This window comes from Nipponia nippon, unplaced genomic scaffold (assembly GCF_047370975.1).
Source record: "Nipponia nippon isolate SJK-2023a ecotype South Korea unplaced genomic scaffold, ASM4737097v1 scaffold_38, whole genome shotgun sequence".
Lineage (NCBI taxonomy): Eukaryota > Metazoa > Chordata > Aves > Pelecaniformes > Threskiornithidae > Nipponia > Nipponia nippon.
The window spans coordinates 1,091,249-1,107,541 of NW_028262356.1; the positions used below are offsets into that span (position 1 = coordinate 1,091,249).

Here is a 16,293-nt window from a genome sequence, read left to right on the forward strand (position 1 = left end):
GGTCGGTGCCTGCTCCGCGACGGCGTCTGCCGCAGCAGACGGCGTCGCAGCCTCCGCGCCAGGAGAGGGCCTGCGGCAGCGCGGGGAAGGGCCCCCCGAGGGGGCCGGGGCAAGCAGCACGGGCTGAGCTCAAGGCCGCTCAGAGGCCACAGCGCTCCACCACGGCCAGGCCCCCCGGCCTCAGGCAGACTCGGCTGGTGGAGGCCGAGTGGTGCTGCAAGGCCCCGGCCCTCGCCCCTGCAACGCCCCTGCCCACAGCCCTCAGCGATCGAGCTGGGCCACGGTGGCGGCTCCCGCCCACTCCTCCTCACAGTCCAAGCGGGCGAGTGGACGACGGGGAGAGGCCCCCACGGCCCCGGCTCAGCCTCCGCTCCCTCTCCGCACGCAGCGCACCTCGGCCCAACCGCTCACTATGGCGACTCGGGCGCCCCTAGCCAAACATTCCGCCGTTTCCCGGCCAACAACCGCAGGGGCCGCGGTCAGCGCATCACTGCGAACGCACAATGGCACACCGCACCCACCGCCCCGTGCCTCACGTGGCCGCTGGTGTCCCTGCTGTCCCCCCGGCCTGTCACCGCCCGCTGTCCTGCCCCCCTTTGGGCCTGCGGTGTCCCCCTGTCACCCCCTGGGCCTTCACCACCCAGCGTCACCTCCCGACAGCCCCTGGCCTGTGGTGCCTCTCCCAACAGCCCTGGGCCCACCACCGCCCGCTGTCCTGTCACCCCCTGGGCCTGCGGTGTCCCTCCTGTCACCCCCAGCCTGTCACCACCCGCTGTCCCCTCCTCTCAGCAGCCAGCCAGGGCAAGACAGCCTGGGGGAGATGCAGCGGCCTTTGACGGGTGGCGCTCGGCTGCCCGCGCCGCAGGGCCACCGAAGGGAGGGGACATCTCAGGGTGTCTGAGTGTATTTGGGTGCATTTCTGGGAAGTTCAGTCAAAGAAGCCCATGAAGCCCGTGGTTAACCTCTTGTCTCTCAGGCTTAGGTAGAAGACTCTGAACTAAAAGGATTTAGGTGGTTGTATTCACTATCTTGTATTGCTTTGTCATTTATATGTGTGTTTACAGTGTTGCATTACCTTATGCGCTCGACTTACAACTAAAACAATGAAGAGTAGAGTGTGACCCTGATGGTCAAAAGAAAAGGAGGGACTGTTAGGAAAATCTCATTCCCTAACTATTGCACCAAGTAGTCTTCAGAGTATGAAATTGTATGAACTTTCTTAAGATATACATAGTTGACATTGGATACTGCACAGTCATGGTTCAGTCAGCAGGACTGAAGGACCCAGCTCATTGCAAGGAGGAGAAGGACAGCCCCCACCCTGAAGAAGAAAGGACGCCCCTGCACTACCCAGATCACGCCAGCATCCCAGCCCCTCCGACACCTCCGCGAATCCCTCCCATGATCAGAACAGAAGTGTCTGTGACCACCGCGTGCTTTTCAGTTTGCCTTCCCAGACCAAGCCACACTGTGACACAGGAGCTTTGGGCCTCCCTGTCTCCCACGGAAAGCTAGAAATGGCCTTATCACCATCGAGCTCCTGGGGGATATCAAGAACACTTGTCAGGCAGCAGCTGCATCCTCTTGCGCAGGCTTTGAACTAGCCCTGGCAAAAAAGCTGACCAGCAGATTGGGGTGCATAAGAAAAAGCTCCTATGTCAAGATGGCTTCGAAGACATGCGCAAGAGAGCTTGACCGGCACTGACCTCGCCTATACAAGTGGGTCTATTGGTAGAAGAAACCAGACGGAAACCAGCTGAAGGCAGCAAAGTTGCAACAAAACAGTGCAAACTCAGCTAATAAATAGGCATTCAGCGAGCTTGCACGGGGGGGCTGTGTGTACAAATCCTCAAAAGTGAATGGGAACAGGCGATCTCACGGCCAAAGCCAACAGGTTTTTGAGACCGTAAAAAAGCACATGTGAGTAGCCTTAAGATTGCGTATAAGGAATCAAGAATTGTAACACGGGGTCCTCCTCAGGCTCCCAGCCAAGAGGCACCTTTATGGCCGGCAATAAAAAGGGGTTTTAGCTAGAGTGCACCTCTGCTGCCTTCTTTCCTGTACCCACGCAAGAACTAGAAGAGAAGTGCAAGCAAAGCCATTTCAGTAAAAGGTCAGGCCAACGTTGAAACAGCCAAAACTCTCAATACTTACACTCAACCTTACTTAGAAATTTATTTTATCTTCCTTTGATATGTAACTAAGCACATTCCCTCCTACTCACAGTCTTCCCTCCCAGCCTCACAGCTCTCCTACAGAAGAAACGTAAGCTACAGAAGCTACAAAAGACAAAAAAACTCCTTTGGTGAACACCAAAACACCCATGACTTGCTCAAACTCTTCACTGCCCCACCTGAGAGTCAAGGGACAGGATCTCCTAAAGGCTCTTTCGCAGGCACTGCCCTGAAACCCCCTCGCTGCTTCCCTGCTAGTGCACAGCGATTAGGAAGAGTTTCACTTTTAAGTCTCTGTAGACAATTTCTGAAATTGGACAAGTCACTGTTAACGAGGACAAGCCCTTTGCCTTGCATCTGGCAACCAACGCGGATGGGGACCCAGCAGCACAGACCACTGCCATGCACAAACCACCACCCCACGCCCAGGGAAAGCACGACCAGGCAGAGGTGGTACCCGATCCCGCTCCTCACATCAGTTCTCTGTATGAGCAGCTTAGTTCTTTTAGTCAGACACAGAAACCAGAAGTGATTGCTGCTGCTGCTGCTGAAGCGGACTTTTAAGTAGAGAGTGCCAAAGAATGCAAAAACAACCACAAAAAGTTAAAGCAGGTACTTTCATCCTCACTAGATGCACAGCACTGAAGTGTTGCTCACGTTCTCTTCTCTAAAGGGTCCCCACTTCAGATGCATTTGAGTGACATTGCCATTGAGCATACACCGCTACCAGACATTTCTCTGCACGGAAGGCTGGCAGCAGTGTACAAGGACAGTCCTTTGTGGTCACCTCACTCCAGCGTAGAAATACGAGAGACTTCCTTTAAGGACAGAAATCCAAAGAGTTACGAGCAGCTTTTTAAATCAAGCACGGCAAATAAAAAGCAAACAAACAAGCAAGCAAGGACAGGTAAACCTCTGAGGCACTAAAGAGGAACAAAAGGTCTCCCGTTAAGCCCGCTGCCCCTCACAGAACAGACAAGTGGCTTAAAGAGGTGCCCGCAAAGAAACCGCGGATGGAAGATAACCCTGAGAACTCCAGCGCAAGCCACCAACGCTGAAACAGGAGTGCTGACCCTTCTGCTCCTCCTACGAGCTCTTCACCAGCCACGTGAAGAGGCAAAAGCAAGGATGATCGACCCAGGTCTGACAAGAAATTGCCGCCCCCAAAATCCAAAATGTTCAAGAAATCTATCTGAAATACAGATTCACATCCACCATCATGGATGATGAACCCCGTCCTAAGCACACGTTGTGCCTTCAGACAGGAGCTAAGGACTGCATGAAGTCACCGCCACGAGCAGGTGTTCAAACCCGATGCCTCCAGAACACGCAGGCAAACACCCACCATTTTTTCAGCCATGGTTCAAGTCACGCGATACTCAACCCACGACTTTACGAAATGTCACTAAACTTAACGACAGCAGCCTCTCTGCAGGTTTCTTACTCAAAAGCAAAAACCAAAAAGCCACATACCCTCGGGGAAACCCTTCTCCTTCCCTGTGGCTGGTGTCTCCCCATGGCTCTCCCTCAAGGCAGGAGAAATGACCATGAAGTTGGAAGTCTACAGAAATGCAGAAGTACACTCAGTCCTCTGGCAATCATTACCTCTGCGCCAGAAGGCCTCTCACCCCTCCACACAAGTGCCCGTTAGTTCTCTGGCAGTCATTCTGCACGAACCGCAAGTCCTCCATACCCACCTACCTACCCACTCACCAGAAATGAGTCGTACCGCACCAGAAGCGACACTGCCCGACCTGCTGTAGACATATTAGACCAGAAATGATGGTTTCAAGTCCAAAACCACTACACAATCCACCAGAACAGCAAAAAATCAACCAGAGGAAACACCGTACACAAACCAAAGGCCCCTATCAAAAACCTAAAAAGGTAAACAAGCTGTAAAAGGACCCTCTGCAAAAAAAGACCACGCACAACACAAGATAAGGGAAAAATAACCTAAACCCAGGAACCCAGGGCCAACAATCCCACATTCTGTCCATAACAATAACACGCTTTAATCCTAACTCACTTAAACTCCGGCATATTATAACCCTGCCACCCCATAACCCTAGCAAACTGTGACCCTCGCATCCCATAGCCCCAGCGCATTGTAGCCCTAGGATATCAAAAACATTGAACACAAACTCCCTGGAGATCTCTGCCAGGGCCTTCAGGTGGCCCCGGGTTTCAGACAGCACAACTCTGACGTGGGAGTGGGACAGAGCCACTGGGACGTCACCAGCAGCCATCTTCACATCATCCCTCACACCCTGAAAGAGCACCTGGGTCGAACGCTCCCGGGGAGAAAGGCTGAGGCACTCGCAGCCTGGTAACCGGCCAGCCATGACCACAGGGCTTCAGCTCACCATTTCTGTGTCAGAGCCAGCAGGCAGATGACCCCGTCCTCCCTGCGAGGCCCCTCGGGGCAGCCCTACCCAGAGCTGGGTGGCTGGAGACGGCCTTTGCTCTACGGGGAGGCGCTTCCTGGGAGCAGGATCTCTCACGGGGGCACTGGGAAGCCCTTCTCAGGCCTGGATGCCTGAGAAACATCTCTGCGCTGCTCCATATTTCACCAAAACCAGGGGCGGAGGAAGGCTGCTCTGGTGGCCTGCAAGAGAACCAGCTCACCTGGGCTGCTCTGCGGCCACGGGACGCCTTTGCTGTCAGGCGGGTCTCAGCGTTGCTCTGCAATCGGCTGTCCCCTCCCTGCAGGAGGACGCTCTCCAGTGCACGGTACGTCTCTGCTTGGTCACCCTGTGGACAAAGATCGGAAGGGAGGGATGGGGTTTGCTTTGTCCCCATTCCCAGGGTGCCACAAGAGAGACCTGCCAGCTCCAAATCACCTGCGTGACGTGGACACCACATCCGAGCTGCAGACGTGGGTCAGGGAGGCGGTGGGGAGCAGGCAAGACATTCTGCGGGGACCCCGGTGCTGGCAGAAAGCAGAGCTGGAGCCAACGGCAGGAAGCCCAGGGCAGCTGGTGGTGGGGCCCAGCAGGGTACAGCACCCACAGAAATGCCCAGCTCCCTCAGCCTCGGCCCCGCGGCTGCAGCACGGGGGCCAGCACCAGCTGGGGCTTCGCTGGGAAAAAACAGGTAGGGGTGACCCTGACGCCCACACGTGGACCCGGCCCTGGCATCTGGCAACCTCTCCCTTTGCCCATCGCCACCATGGGATCCAGAAAGCAGCGCTGCTGGCCCCGCTGTGGTCCTGAGCCATCTCTCGATGGATGAGTCTTTAACCAGCAGGCCTAAAAAGAGGAAAAAATGCTCAGAATTACGCTGCTCTCAAGGTTTTGCAGGCAGTATGGTTTTTGGAGCTGCCTGGTGGTGCTGTTCCTGGGGAGCGCTCAAGAAACAGGGCGGCTCCCTCTACCTGCAGGCAGGCAGCGGAGTGTGCGCAGCAGGAGCGAGCCATGGTTTGTGCGGCTGCTGAATGAGTTCAGGCTTTAAATGTGTCCAGCCTGGGACAGCGGGCTCATTTTTTCTTGCAGGTTGAATTTAGAGCTTCAACAGGATTTTTTTCAAAGCAAAATCAACAAGCAAACAAACAAACAAACAAACAAACAAACAGCTGGGCGACATTTTTCCTTCCAGCTGGCCTTTTGCCCCCAGCCCTGGACACTCTGCAAGGCGATGAGCATCACCAATATTAGGGCGCAGGATTGGGCCCAGGTCCGGGCTCTTGCAGGCAGCACGTGTCTTGAGGCTCCCGGGAACGCAGGTCCTGGGGAGTGCGCAAGAAATGGGGCAGCTGCCCATCACTGCTATTTTTGCTCTCTCCCCATGGCTCTCTCTCTGCCTCCCTCGCCCCCTTTTTTAATTCCTCCCTCTCTGTCTTTAGCCCATCACCATTTTCTCCTTTCTCTCACTCCCTGTCTCTGTTGTCTAATTCCCCCCTCTCTCTCCTACAGCCTGCTGCTATTTTGTCCTTTCTCTACAGCTCTCTCCCCCACTCCCTCTCCCTCTCTCTTTTCTCTCACCGGGTCCTGCTTCCTCCCCTTATTCTTCCTCCCTGTCCTGCAGCCTCTGCCCTCTTTCCTGCCTCCATCCCCTGCTCCGCTGCCTCTGCTTCTCTCTGGCCTCCGTCCCGCTCCCCATCCCCTTCTGCTCTTCCTCCCTCTCCCCACCCTGGAGGCCATCGCTGTTCTCTCCTCCTCCGCCTCCTTCTCCCCATCCGCCTCCCTCTGTCTCTCGTCCCGCTGGATTCTTTCCCGCCCTTCCCTCGCTCTCTGTCCCGCTCTCCCTCCCTGCCTCTCCCTTTCTCCCTCCCCTTCCTTTCCCCTCTCCCCCTTTCCCCTCTCTCCCTCTCCCCCGCTCCCTCTCCCATTTCTCTCTCACTCCGCTCTCCTGATGCCTTTCCTGTCTCTCTGCCCCCCTCTCCCCCTCCCTCACCCTGCCTCTGCCTCTCTGGCCCTCTCTCCTCCTCCCTGACCTTCTTCTTCTCTCTCTGGCCCGCTCTCCTGCTGCTTAGCGCCACTTTTCTTCCTGCACCCCACTCTCCCCTTCCCCTCCACCTCTTTCCCGCTCCAGCCCTGCGCCAGCTCCTCACCACGATTCTTCCTTCCTCCACTCCCTGACCAGCTCCCCCCGCCCCGTTCTCGTCCCTCTCTCCGTCCCCCGTCCCTCTCTCCGTCCCCCGCCCCTCTCCTGCCGCCCCACCGCCCTGTCCCACCGCTCTCTCCCGCTCTGTCCCTCTCTCCTCCTCCTCCTCCCTCCTCCACCGGGGCTCCGGGGCCTGGGCCTGGGCCAGCGCAGCCCCGGGGAGGCGGCCATGGGGCTGCGGGGGGATGAGGCCCAGCCGGGGCGGGGGACGGTGGCCGCGCAGGGTCAGGCAGCAGGAGGGGGCGCCCCGCGGCATGCCGGGAGCTGGAGTGCTGGGCACGGGGCTGCACCGCGGCCATGTTGGTTCCCGGGGCATGCCGGGAGCTGTAGTCCTGGGCACGGGGCTGCACCGCGGCCATGTCGGTCTTGCGAGGCGCCGACTCTGCTCCGGCTGCGGCCCAGCTGAGGTGAGGGCCGGGCCCTCTCGCACTGGCTCTGCCTCTGGCTCTCTGGCCTTGCTCTCCTGGCGACGTGGGCGAAAAGGGGCAGGTGGACGCTCACGGGCCTGGGAGAGGAGCCGGTGCAGCTGAAGCTGAAGAGACCAGAAGAAGGGGAAGCAGCTGGAGGAGGAAAGGAAGGGGATGCAGCCAGCTGCTGCCTCCAGCTGCAGCCAAGAGACAGCCAGCCTCTCCGCCTGAGGAGGGACCCCTCTGAGCAGGCCTCAGCAGACCAGATTGCCCACGGGCACCGCAGGGCCTCTGGAAGTAAGGAAAATTGCAGCATGGCCATGCAGTGTGTGCGTCTGCGTCTGCGTCTGCGTGTGCATGGCTGTGTATCTGGGAAGCCTGACGTTGTAAGAGCTGTAAGACACCCAGGTGTTCTCTTCCCGGGAGGACAGTCAGGTACCTGGAGCTGGAGAAGAGGAAGGGAGGCAAGGACAGACAGACGGAGAGAGAAGTGCCTGAACTCTCAAATTTGCCCGGCAGTGCAGAGAGCAGGAACTGCAGGCAGTCCTGGGCCCCTGGGGTCATGTCACCCCTCTTCTGCGTCCCAGTCCCTCCCTGCCCCCTCCCCTTGCCCTCGGTGTCATTTTTTCCGCTTCCCTCTGCCTCCCTTCATCTCTAGTATTGTGCTCTGCTCCCTGTCCCCCCGTCTCTTCAAGTCGAGAGCCTTTCCCTGCCATCCTCCTCCTCCCTTTACTTTCCTTGTCGCCCCTCTTTCCTTCTCCCCGAGCCTCTTTGTTTCTGTCTCTCTCTGTCCTGCAGGCCATCGCGGTTTTTCCCTTCTCCAGCTCTTTGTCTTGATCTGCATCCCTCTCTTCTGCCCCATCATCTCTCTGGCCTCTTCCCTGTCTTTCGTCTCTTTCTGCCTGTAGCTTCTGCTCCCTGTCCTTGTCTTCCCCTGTCCCTCCTTCCTTCTGCTTCTCTTTCCTTCTCTCTCTCTCTTGCTCTCTCCTGTTCACCGTCACTCTGGTTTTGCAGCCTGGATCCCACTGTCCCTGGCCGCCTCCCTGTTCATCTCCTCTCTCTGTCCCTCTCTGCTGCTCCCTGGCCATCTCCCACCACCACCCCCACCTCTCTGCAGGGCTCCTGATACCTCTCTCTCTTTCTCCATCCCTCTGTGCTGCTCACCAGCCCTGGCTTTCTCTTTGTCGTTATTGTCTGTCGCCGTGTCCTGCTCCCTGTCCCACCATTTCTCACTACATCCCTCTGGCCTGCTCCCTGCCCCTATCCCTGCCCCTGTTCTTTTCTACTTCCTCTCCGTCTTGCTGCCCACCCTAGGCTTTTTTTGCAATCTCTCTCCTGCCCCCAGCCCTTCTTTTTCTTTCTCTCTCCTGCTCCCTCTCCCTCTTTCTGCCTCCCTTCCTCTCTCCCTGCTGCTTCTTTCTCCATCTCTGTCCAGATCCCTGTCCCTTTTTCCCCCTTGCTCTCCTCCTGTCCTTTTCCTCTTGCTGCCTTTCTCTCTCTGTCCCGTTCCCTGTCCCATCCTTTCTCACTGTATCCCCCTGTCCAGCTGGCTGCCCCTTCTGTCCTGTCTCTCGCGCTCTGTTTTTTCTCTCTCCATCCCTCTGTCCTGCTGCGCATCACAGCTGTTTTTTGCCTCCAATGCTGCCCTGCCCCCTCTTCCTTTTCTCTTCCTCCGTCACTCTCTCCTGCTCCCTGTGTCTTTTTTTAAATTCTTCTCAGTCCTGCAGCCCGTCACTATTTTGTTCTTCTTCCATCCCTTTGTCCTGATCCCTGCCCCCATCCTTGTCTCTCCTTCCCTTTGTTCTGCTGCCCATCTCTTTTCCCTCCTCGCTCCCTCTCTCTGTCCTGCTCCCTGCCCCTCTCATTCCCTCTCTGTTTCTCTGCCCTTCTCCCTGTCTCTCCCTCGCCCTCTTTTCCTTTCCTGCTCCCTCTTCACTTTCTCTGCTCTGTCACTCTGTCCTGCTCCCTGTCACTATGATTTCTCACTCATCTTTCTCCTGCAGTCCAATGCTGGTTTTTTGGTCTTCATCTCGCTGGCCTGCTGCCCAACCCAGGCTTTTTTACCTCCATCTGTGCCCTGCTCTCTGTGTCTTATTTTTGACTGTCTTTCCCTTTGTCCTGCCTCCCTCACCCTTTTTTCTCTCTCTGTATCGCCCTGTCCTTCTCCCTGGCCTTGTGTTTCTCTGACAATCCGTGTCCTGCTCCCTTTCCTTGTTGTTCTCTGTCCCATGTCCTTCTTCCCATCTTTCTGTTCTCTCTATCCCTTTGTTCCTACTGCTTCTTTCTCCAATTCTGTCCCTGCCCCTTTTTTCCTCTCGCTGTCCCTCTGTCCTGCCTCCTATCCCCATTTTTTCTCTCTTTAGTTCTCTGTCCCGCTGCCTGTCCCACTGTTTCTTGCTAGCCACCCCTGTCCAGCTGGCTCTCGCTTTTATTTGTCCTCTCTTCCTCTTTCCTGCTCATCAGCTCTCTTTTCTTCTAGCTCATTGCTGGGTTTTTTCCCGTTCTCGGTCTCTTCATCCAGATCTTACCCTCTCTTTATTTCTCAGTCTCTTTCTTCTGTTCCCTGTCCTCCTCCTTCTCTCTCCATCTCTACATCCTGCTCCCTGTCTTTCTCCACCCCCCCTTCTTTCTTCTGCTCCCTCCCCCGTCCCTCTGCCCTGCTCCTCAATGCTACTTTTTCTTCCTCCATGTCTCACCAGGGCTCCGCATCCCGATTTGTCTTCATTTCTCCACCTCCCTAGCATTTTCCCTGGGAGTTTCTTTCTCTCTCGGCTCCTCTGTCTTCTCTCTTGTTTGATTGGTCTCGTTCTAGTCCTCTCTCCTTCTCCCCATCAGCTTAAACTGAATGCCCAGGGGCCCCTGTGCTCTGCTGTTGCCTTTAGCATTGCCCTAGGGAAGATGGGTGGGTTTAGGGCTAGGGATCATTTAGGAGCCGGTCTCCTTACGGAGACGGCAGAGCAGGGTGTCATTACAGCAGGGGTTCTTCTCAGCGGCTGCTCTCTGCATCTTGTGGAAAGAGCAGGCTGTGGGCCTCATTTTGAAGGCAGGTTTCTTGTTCTGTGCTTATTGCTCCTCGGGAGGCTGCCCAGGAGCGGTGTTGGGGTCTGGAGGGACAGATGGGACCTGCTGTGGTTCCTCGGAAATGTGAACTGAACCTGTCCTAATGTACTCGGATGAGAGCAGGCTGACTTCACAGGGTTTTCTTCCTTATGAAGCTCCAGTTCCAACCCATGTGCTCAGCACTAGTGACCAAGAGACCACGTGCTCTCTTCCAGACGTCCGTGGCTGCGGATTAGCTGAGAACATCACTTACTTGGGTAAGGGGGCGGTGGTCTGTGATAAGGGATATGTACTTGACTGATGGGGCTGTCAGGAATGTTTTCTGATCTTGCCACTTCCAAGCCCTTCCTTTTCCTGGAGATTTTAAGAAGGCATTTCTTATTCTGGGGTTCAGACTGGAGTTGGACTTAATGTTGAACATCTGATATAACTCCATAAAATGCGAATAAGAACCCTGCTTTTTTGTTGCTGTTTTCTAACTGCCTGAACTCTGGTAAGCCAGAGTGGCTGAAAGTCTGTGTTTTGAGAGTAACGTATTCCCATAGCATGCCCATCTTTGTGCGGTGAAGGTTTCCTACCCGCAGTGTGATTTTGGTGGGCTATGAGGCTGTATTGGAGCAGCAGAGGGAAGAAGTGGTGTCTTTAAAGGTAACGAAGCTGTAGCAAAACTAGTGGGAAAAGCTAGTTTCTTGCTGGAATGCTGCCTGACAAAAATAGTAGCAAGTCGAGGCACTTGAAATTGGCTTTTTTATGCAGTCTTCATATGGAGCTTTTGTTCTTGATTGGTTTCTGGGAAGCAAGGCCTGAGTGCCTGTGCACTCCTGTAAGCCATGTTGCCTCCCAAAATGGGTCCACACTTCTCCACTTGTGCTCCTTCCACACTCGTGTAGAAGAGGGAAATGCAGCAGTGTGCAGGTTCAGTAATTCCCTGGCAACGGGTGTGCGCTGGGGAGGCCTGGCGGAGGGCATGGCCCGACGGGGCTGTGAGGTTACAGAGCAGCAGCGTGGTGCGAGCGTGGGGGGCCGTGGTTCTCACCTGCCTCCTCCTCCTCCTGGTGGCCCTGCAAGCCCAGGACACCCAGGCGGCTCACAGAGGAGCGCAGGGAGCAGGTAGGCGGGCGGGGGGCAGCACCCAGCCCCGAGCAGTGTGTCATGGCATCCACCGCACCTCAGCGGGGCGGCAGCGGGGCCAGGGCTGGGGCTGGCTCCAGGAGAGCAGCTGGGCTGGGCTGGGCTGGGCGAGCCAGGCAGGCACCATGGTGCGGGCAGGGGGGCAGACGCCCTGCGGGGAGGTGTAGAGGGGCTACAGCTGCTTTGGGGGCATTTTCTGGGTGAGCAGGGGAGCTCAGAGCGGCGACACAGGGTAAGAAGCCCGGCGCTGAGTCCCCGTGGGGCTCTCCCTGCTGCCCGGCCCCGTGCCACACTGCCCTGCCCCGGAGCAGCCTGCCCCCAGTGTGCGCGTTGGGCCGGGGGTGGTGAGCGAGCAGCGCCGCAGGAGCCAGGCAGCAGCCCACGGCAGCATTTCTCCCCAGGCTGGTTGCAGCCGTGCCCAGGGCCATGGCTCTGCCGCTGCCCAGCTGGATCCTGGCTTCCAGCCTCAGGGAGGTCCCGGAGGGGCATGCTCAGGAGATGTCCGCTCGGGAAAACAGGAGCGTTTCTGCTCTCGCCCTGCTTCCCTTGAATGAACTGCAGGTCCCCAGCCCGCAGGAACACGCAGGGGCAGCGCTGGTGCAGCCTTTCCCAGGCTCTTGTCCACAAGCAGCACAGACAATCGCTTTTTCCTCCAGTTTCCTCCTTCCTCTGTGTGCGTGGAAACTCCTCTGATCTGTGCTTGATTCCAGGGGATGGCATTGGCAGTGCTCATCGAGCTTCTCAGCTGGGTCCTGGGGATGAGCCTTGGGGGCGTCGCAGAGGTAAGTTGTCAATGTCTGCCTGCTTGAGGGAACACTTCTGTTTGAGTAGGTTATTCATGGGCAGCTTTACCTGAGATCCTCTTGAGGCCTTCCAGGAGCTGTTTGTGCCTCGGGGGCGTTGCACAGATGAGTCCTGAATATTTATTTCCCTGAAGAGCTGCTAGGTCTCGGCAAACAAGTCACCCATGTTCCTTTTCAGCTGTGGAACCTACACCTCTGTCTGTGTCCTGTGTCATTACCTCACCCCCTTCCAGTCCCTGCAGGTGCCTAAGGAAGCAGTAGATCACAACATGCAATGGAAACTCTCCTCACCTGTGTTCGATTACCTGTTTGGTTCCTGCAGTCCATGTTGATCAGGACACTTGGTGGAATCCTGTTCCTGGGCCTGGGGGGAATCCCAGAGGTAAGGATTCAGTCTTCCTTTGTTATTGGCGTTTTGTGTTTGTTAATGTTTGGTTTGTTATTTGTTAATATCTTGTTGTGATAGTTCAGCCTCCCAGTGGCCAGCAGGCTCTTCTCTACAGGAAGTGTGAATGATCAGCTTGATTACAGCTGTGCCTGTAGGCAGCAGCTACTTGAATTCCCGACTTGAGCCTGTCCGTGAGCCTTGGGGCGATCCCACAGGTGAGGCCCTTGAAGGAATGAGCGTTTACATTTTAATTTTCTGTTCATGTGCAAATTAGCTTACTGCTTTCTTGCCTGCTGCTTGGGCACGCAGAAGAGCAGAGAGGGAATGGGTGCGGCTCAGTGATGTACCCCAGGGCGCTCTGCCTTGCAAAGCTGTCTTTGCCAGCTGCTCCGCCCCTGCACTGGTTCCAGTGCCCGCTGCAAAGCCAGCAGGCACCTTGGGGTTGAGTTGAGAGCTGGCGTGAGCTCCAGGGAGTCCTTTCTCCCGACAGCTCCGTGCCTGGTTAGTGGCGACTGCAGGCACCCGGGAAATGCTTGCAAGATGCTCCTGAGTGGAAGGGAGAGAGGATTGCTCTCGAGTAGCCCTGTGTTTGCATTGCATTCACCGTCATTCAGGTCTGAAGGAGTATATTGAAATATTTCAGAGGCGCTGCTCTGTCCTGTGCTCGTTTCCAGACGTGGCTGCAGGCAGTGGTTATCCAGCTTCCCGGCTGGGTGCCAGGGCTGACCCGCAGGCAGGTCGCGTGGGTGCGTCGTGGCTTTTTACTGCCTTTGAGAGCTGCCAGCCCAAAGTGCAAAGTCAGCCAGGCGCCTCTGCAGGTGAGAGAATACAGAGCTGCGCGTGTGTGCCGTGTCATTACGTGATCCCCTTGTATGTTCTGCTATTCAGTTATGATGATACAGATCAGAGCATGTGATGGTAACTTCTCGTGGGTGTTTGGTTGCAGACGTGGCCACAGGATGGGCTTTTCCAGCTCCTCGGAGGGATCCAGGGCTGGATCCCAGCTGGCATCCCAAGGGTGAGTAGTCAGTCTTTACTGATTTTGCCGAATAAGCACTCATTTTCAATATTTTATTAATGTGAAATTGACCATCATACTTTCTGTTAATGTCCTGAAAGAGGAAAGCCTAAAGCTCAACTAGGGAAGTATTCCCAAAAGACATCTGAAGGTCCAAAGGAAATCCTGAAAGACTTGGAGCAAGCAGCACCTGGTTGGTGTATTTCCCTCTGACCTTATGACTTGGGCAGCTGAGATTTCAGATGCGTGTATGGACGTGCTGTAGGGCTCCACAGCAGGAAGGGATCAGTCAGAGCCTCGCTGCAGTGACGCTCGATTTCACGCCTTGCGTGGGGTGGTGAGGCACAGAGATGGTCCAGCACAGCATCTGCTACCAGCTGTGGTTCAAGCTGAGTCCCAGGGGCAGCTGCTGCCCCAGTTGTACCATTACTGGTCAGAGCTGCTTTGTGCAGACGCTGGCATCCAGATGTCAGGAACCGGCGTGTGCTGAATTTGTGTTCAAGGCAGGAATGATGTCCCAAGAGATCTCGGCTGCCCTTTCCTAATGTTGGAAGTCAGGTGCAGCTGCCGATTCTGCTTGTGATTGACGTTCAGGCTGCAGACTGATAGTGGTGGTAGGACGAGCGTGAGTGGTGGTGGTGCTCCTGGAGCGCGTGAGGGACTTGCGGAGGAGCTCATTGCTCATGAGCCGTGAGAGGGCCAGCACCCTGGCAGTCGCTGGAGGGGAGAGGGCCCTTGGGCAGCGGGGAGGATGGGTAGGCAGATTTGGGTGGCTGGGACCGTGTCACGGATCCTGATTTAGGATCTTGCCAACTACGCCAGTTTGTTGCAAAAGAGTGATTTAGATCGCTTAAGGAATCGCCATCAAAGGTAAGAGCAAAAGTGGTTTAAATCTGATGTTGTAAAACTTTGACTCGACAAAGTTCGATGGCGAGGTTCACTCTATTAATTACTGCATGGAAGAATCCTAGGAAGGAAAACTGAGTTACACTCGAGTGAGACTGATTCACAGAGAGACCGGGGACACAAAAGGGTAAGGAGGACCCTCCTGGAGAGTCACGAGGTTCAGAGTGGACCCCCTGGCTTTCTAAACTCCTTCCTCAGAGAGGAGACTAGGTGCAGCTGGGTCCAAACCTAGTCTCAGACTTGGTCAACAGTTTACGTCTAAAGGATTGTACATGCAAAGTTTATGTAATGTTTCATTAGCATCAATTCAGCCTGCAATTAAAGTTACCAAGACAAAATCAAAGTTACCATACTACAAGGTTATGCACGATATCGGTCGCTTACCAAAGATCTGTCGTTGGTAAAAGTGGTTGAGTCCCCACCCCTGGAGGTATTTAAAAGACGGGTGGATGTGGTGCTTGAGGACATGGTTTAGTGCTGGGCTTGGCAGTGATAGGTTAATGGTTGGACTCGATGATCTTAAGGGTCTTTTCCAACCCTAACGATTCTGTGCTTCTATGATTCTAAAAGGTCTCTCTGCCTCGAGGAGCAGCCTTGTGAGATGTCCCAGCTCAAGGGGAGATCACCGCCATGCAGCCACGCTGCCAGCAGGGAGAGATCAAAGGCGGCCCACTTACCCTGTCATATTTATAGGATACAGTGGTTGGCTCGTAGTCAAATTACATGCGATGGAAAAGGTATGGAGGCAACTCTTTGTACCCACAACGTTCTTTGTTCCTTGGTAAGTGAGTCTTGGAAAAGCCACACGCTATTCCTGTGCCCATCGCATGACTGGTGTTCCAAGCTCATATGCATCAACGCTCACTGTGCCCCTCTGCTCCTTTGTGGGTTTTCAGAGAACAGATTGAAACGGGAGGAGTTCACAGCCTGGCCATGGCTCAGGCCTTTCCCTCTTCCAGAGCCTGCCCCAAAACACCGCCAGTCTGGTCAAGGGGCTGAGCACACCCATCACGGACGGGCAGGATTTGCCTGGGCTGCAGGCCGCATCGATCCCCTTGCCAGGATCGGAGCAGCCCAGGCTTCACAGCCTGGTCCAGCCCCGTTGCTCTCCTTGATGTCTGCAGACCCTTGGTGACACCTCGGGGTCAGGGGTGGGTCGGAGCTGGACCCCCAGCTCGAAGCTGGACCCCTAACTTGAAGGCACCCTTGAGTGGTTCATTCGGTTAATTCAGTCTTGGCTGCTTTAGCTCTCCGTTTCTGGTTGCATTTCAGAAAACTTGGCTGTGGTTTTCCTCTTGGAAGGAAAGGGTTTTGCATACAAATATGTAAATACCTTCCAATTCTTTTCCCCTTTGCTGGCTTACCTCTCGGCAGCGCCTCCCGACGTGGCATCCGTTCAGAAGACCGAAAGTCCTGCCGCTCTTTGCAAAATGAAACCCGTGGATGTTATTTTTCATACGTGTCAGCTACCAGCAAGCTTTTACTGGTGGCTGTTTTCTGTCACCAGGCTTTGCTCTGCTGACGTTCAGCTATCACTGAAAAGCTCATCACACCGCCTAGTTTACTGAAAACGTTTTATTGTAATCAAGAAGTGGCATAACAAGGCTGCAATGTATTCTGCAAATCCTTCTGCTGATCTTTTATAACTGATACCAGCTGCTTCTGCCAGGCAATTAAAAGAAAATTCAAGTGGGAAAATTTTCAGGACAGAAAACTCCAGCCAAACTAATTCACGGTGGTTAAAAATCAGATGCCCCAGCAACGCCTTTCATGTGACGTGGTCACAACTCACAATTCTGTA

At 55.3% G+C, this 16,293-nt stretch overlaps 1 long non-coding RNA gene across 1 annotated transcript; it reads left to right on the forward strand.

Moving 5' to 3' along the window:
* Positions 1–13,250: 13,250 nt before the first annotated feature.
* Positions 13,251–16,271, forward strand: LOC148053665 (uncharacterized). Its single transcript, XR_015707926.1, has 4 exons — positions 13,251–13,386; positions 13,515–13,586; positions 15,063–15,229; positions 15,867–16,271. It is a non-coding gene; the product is annotated as an uncharacterized LOC148053665 (long non-coding RNA).
* Positions 16,272–16,293: the final 22 nt, after the last annotated feature.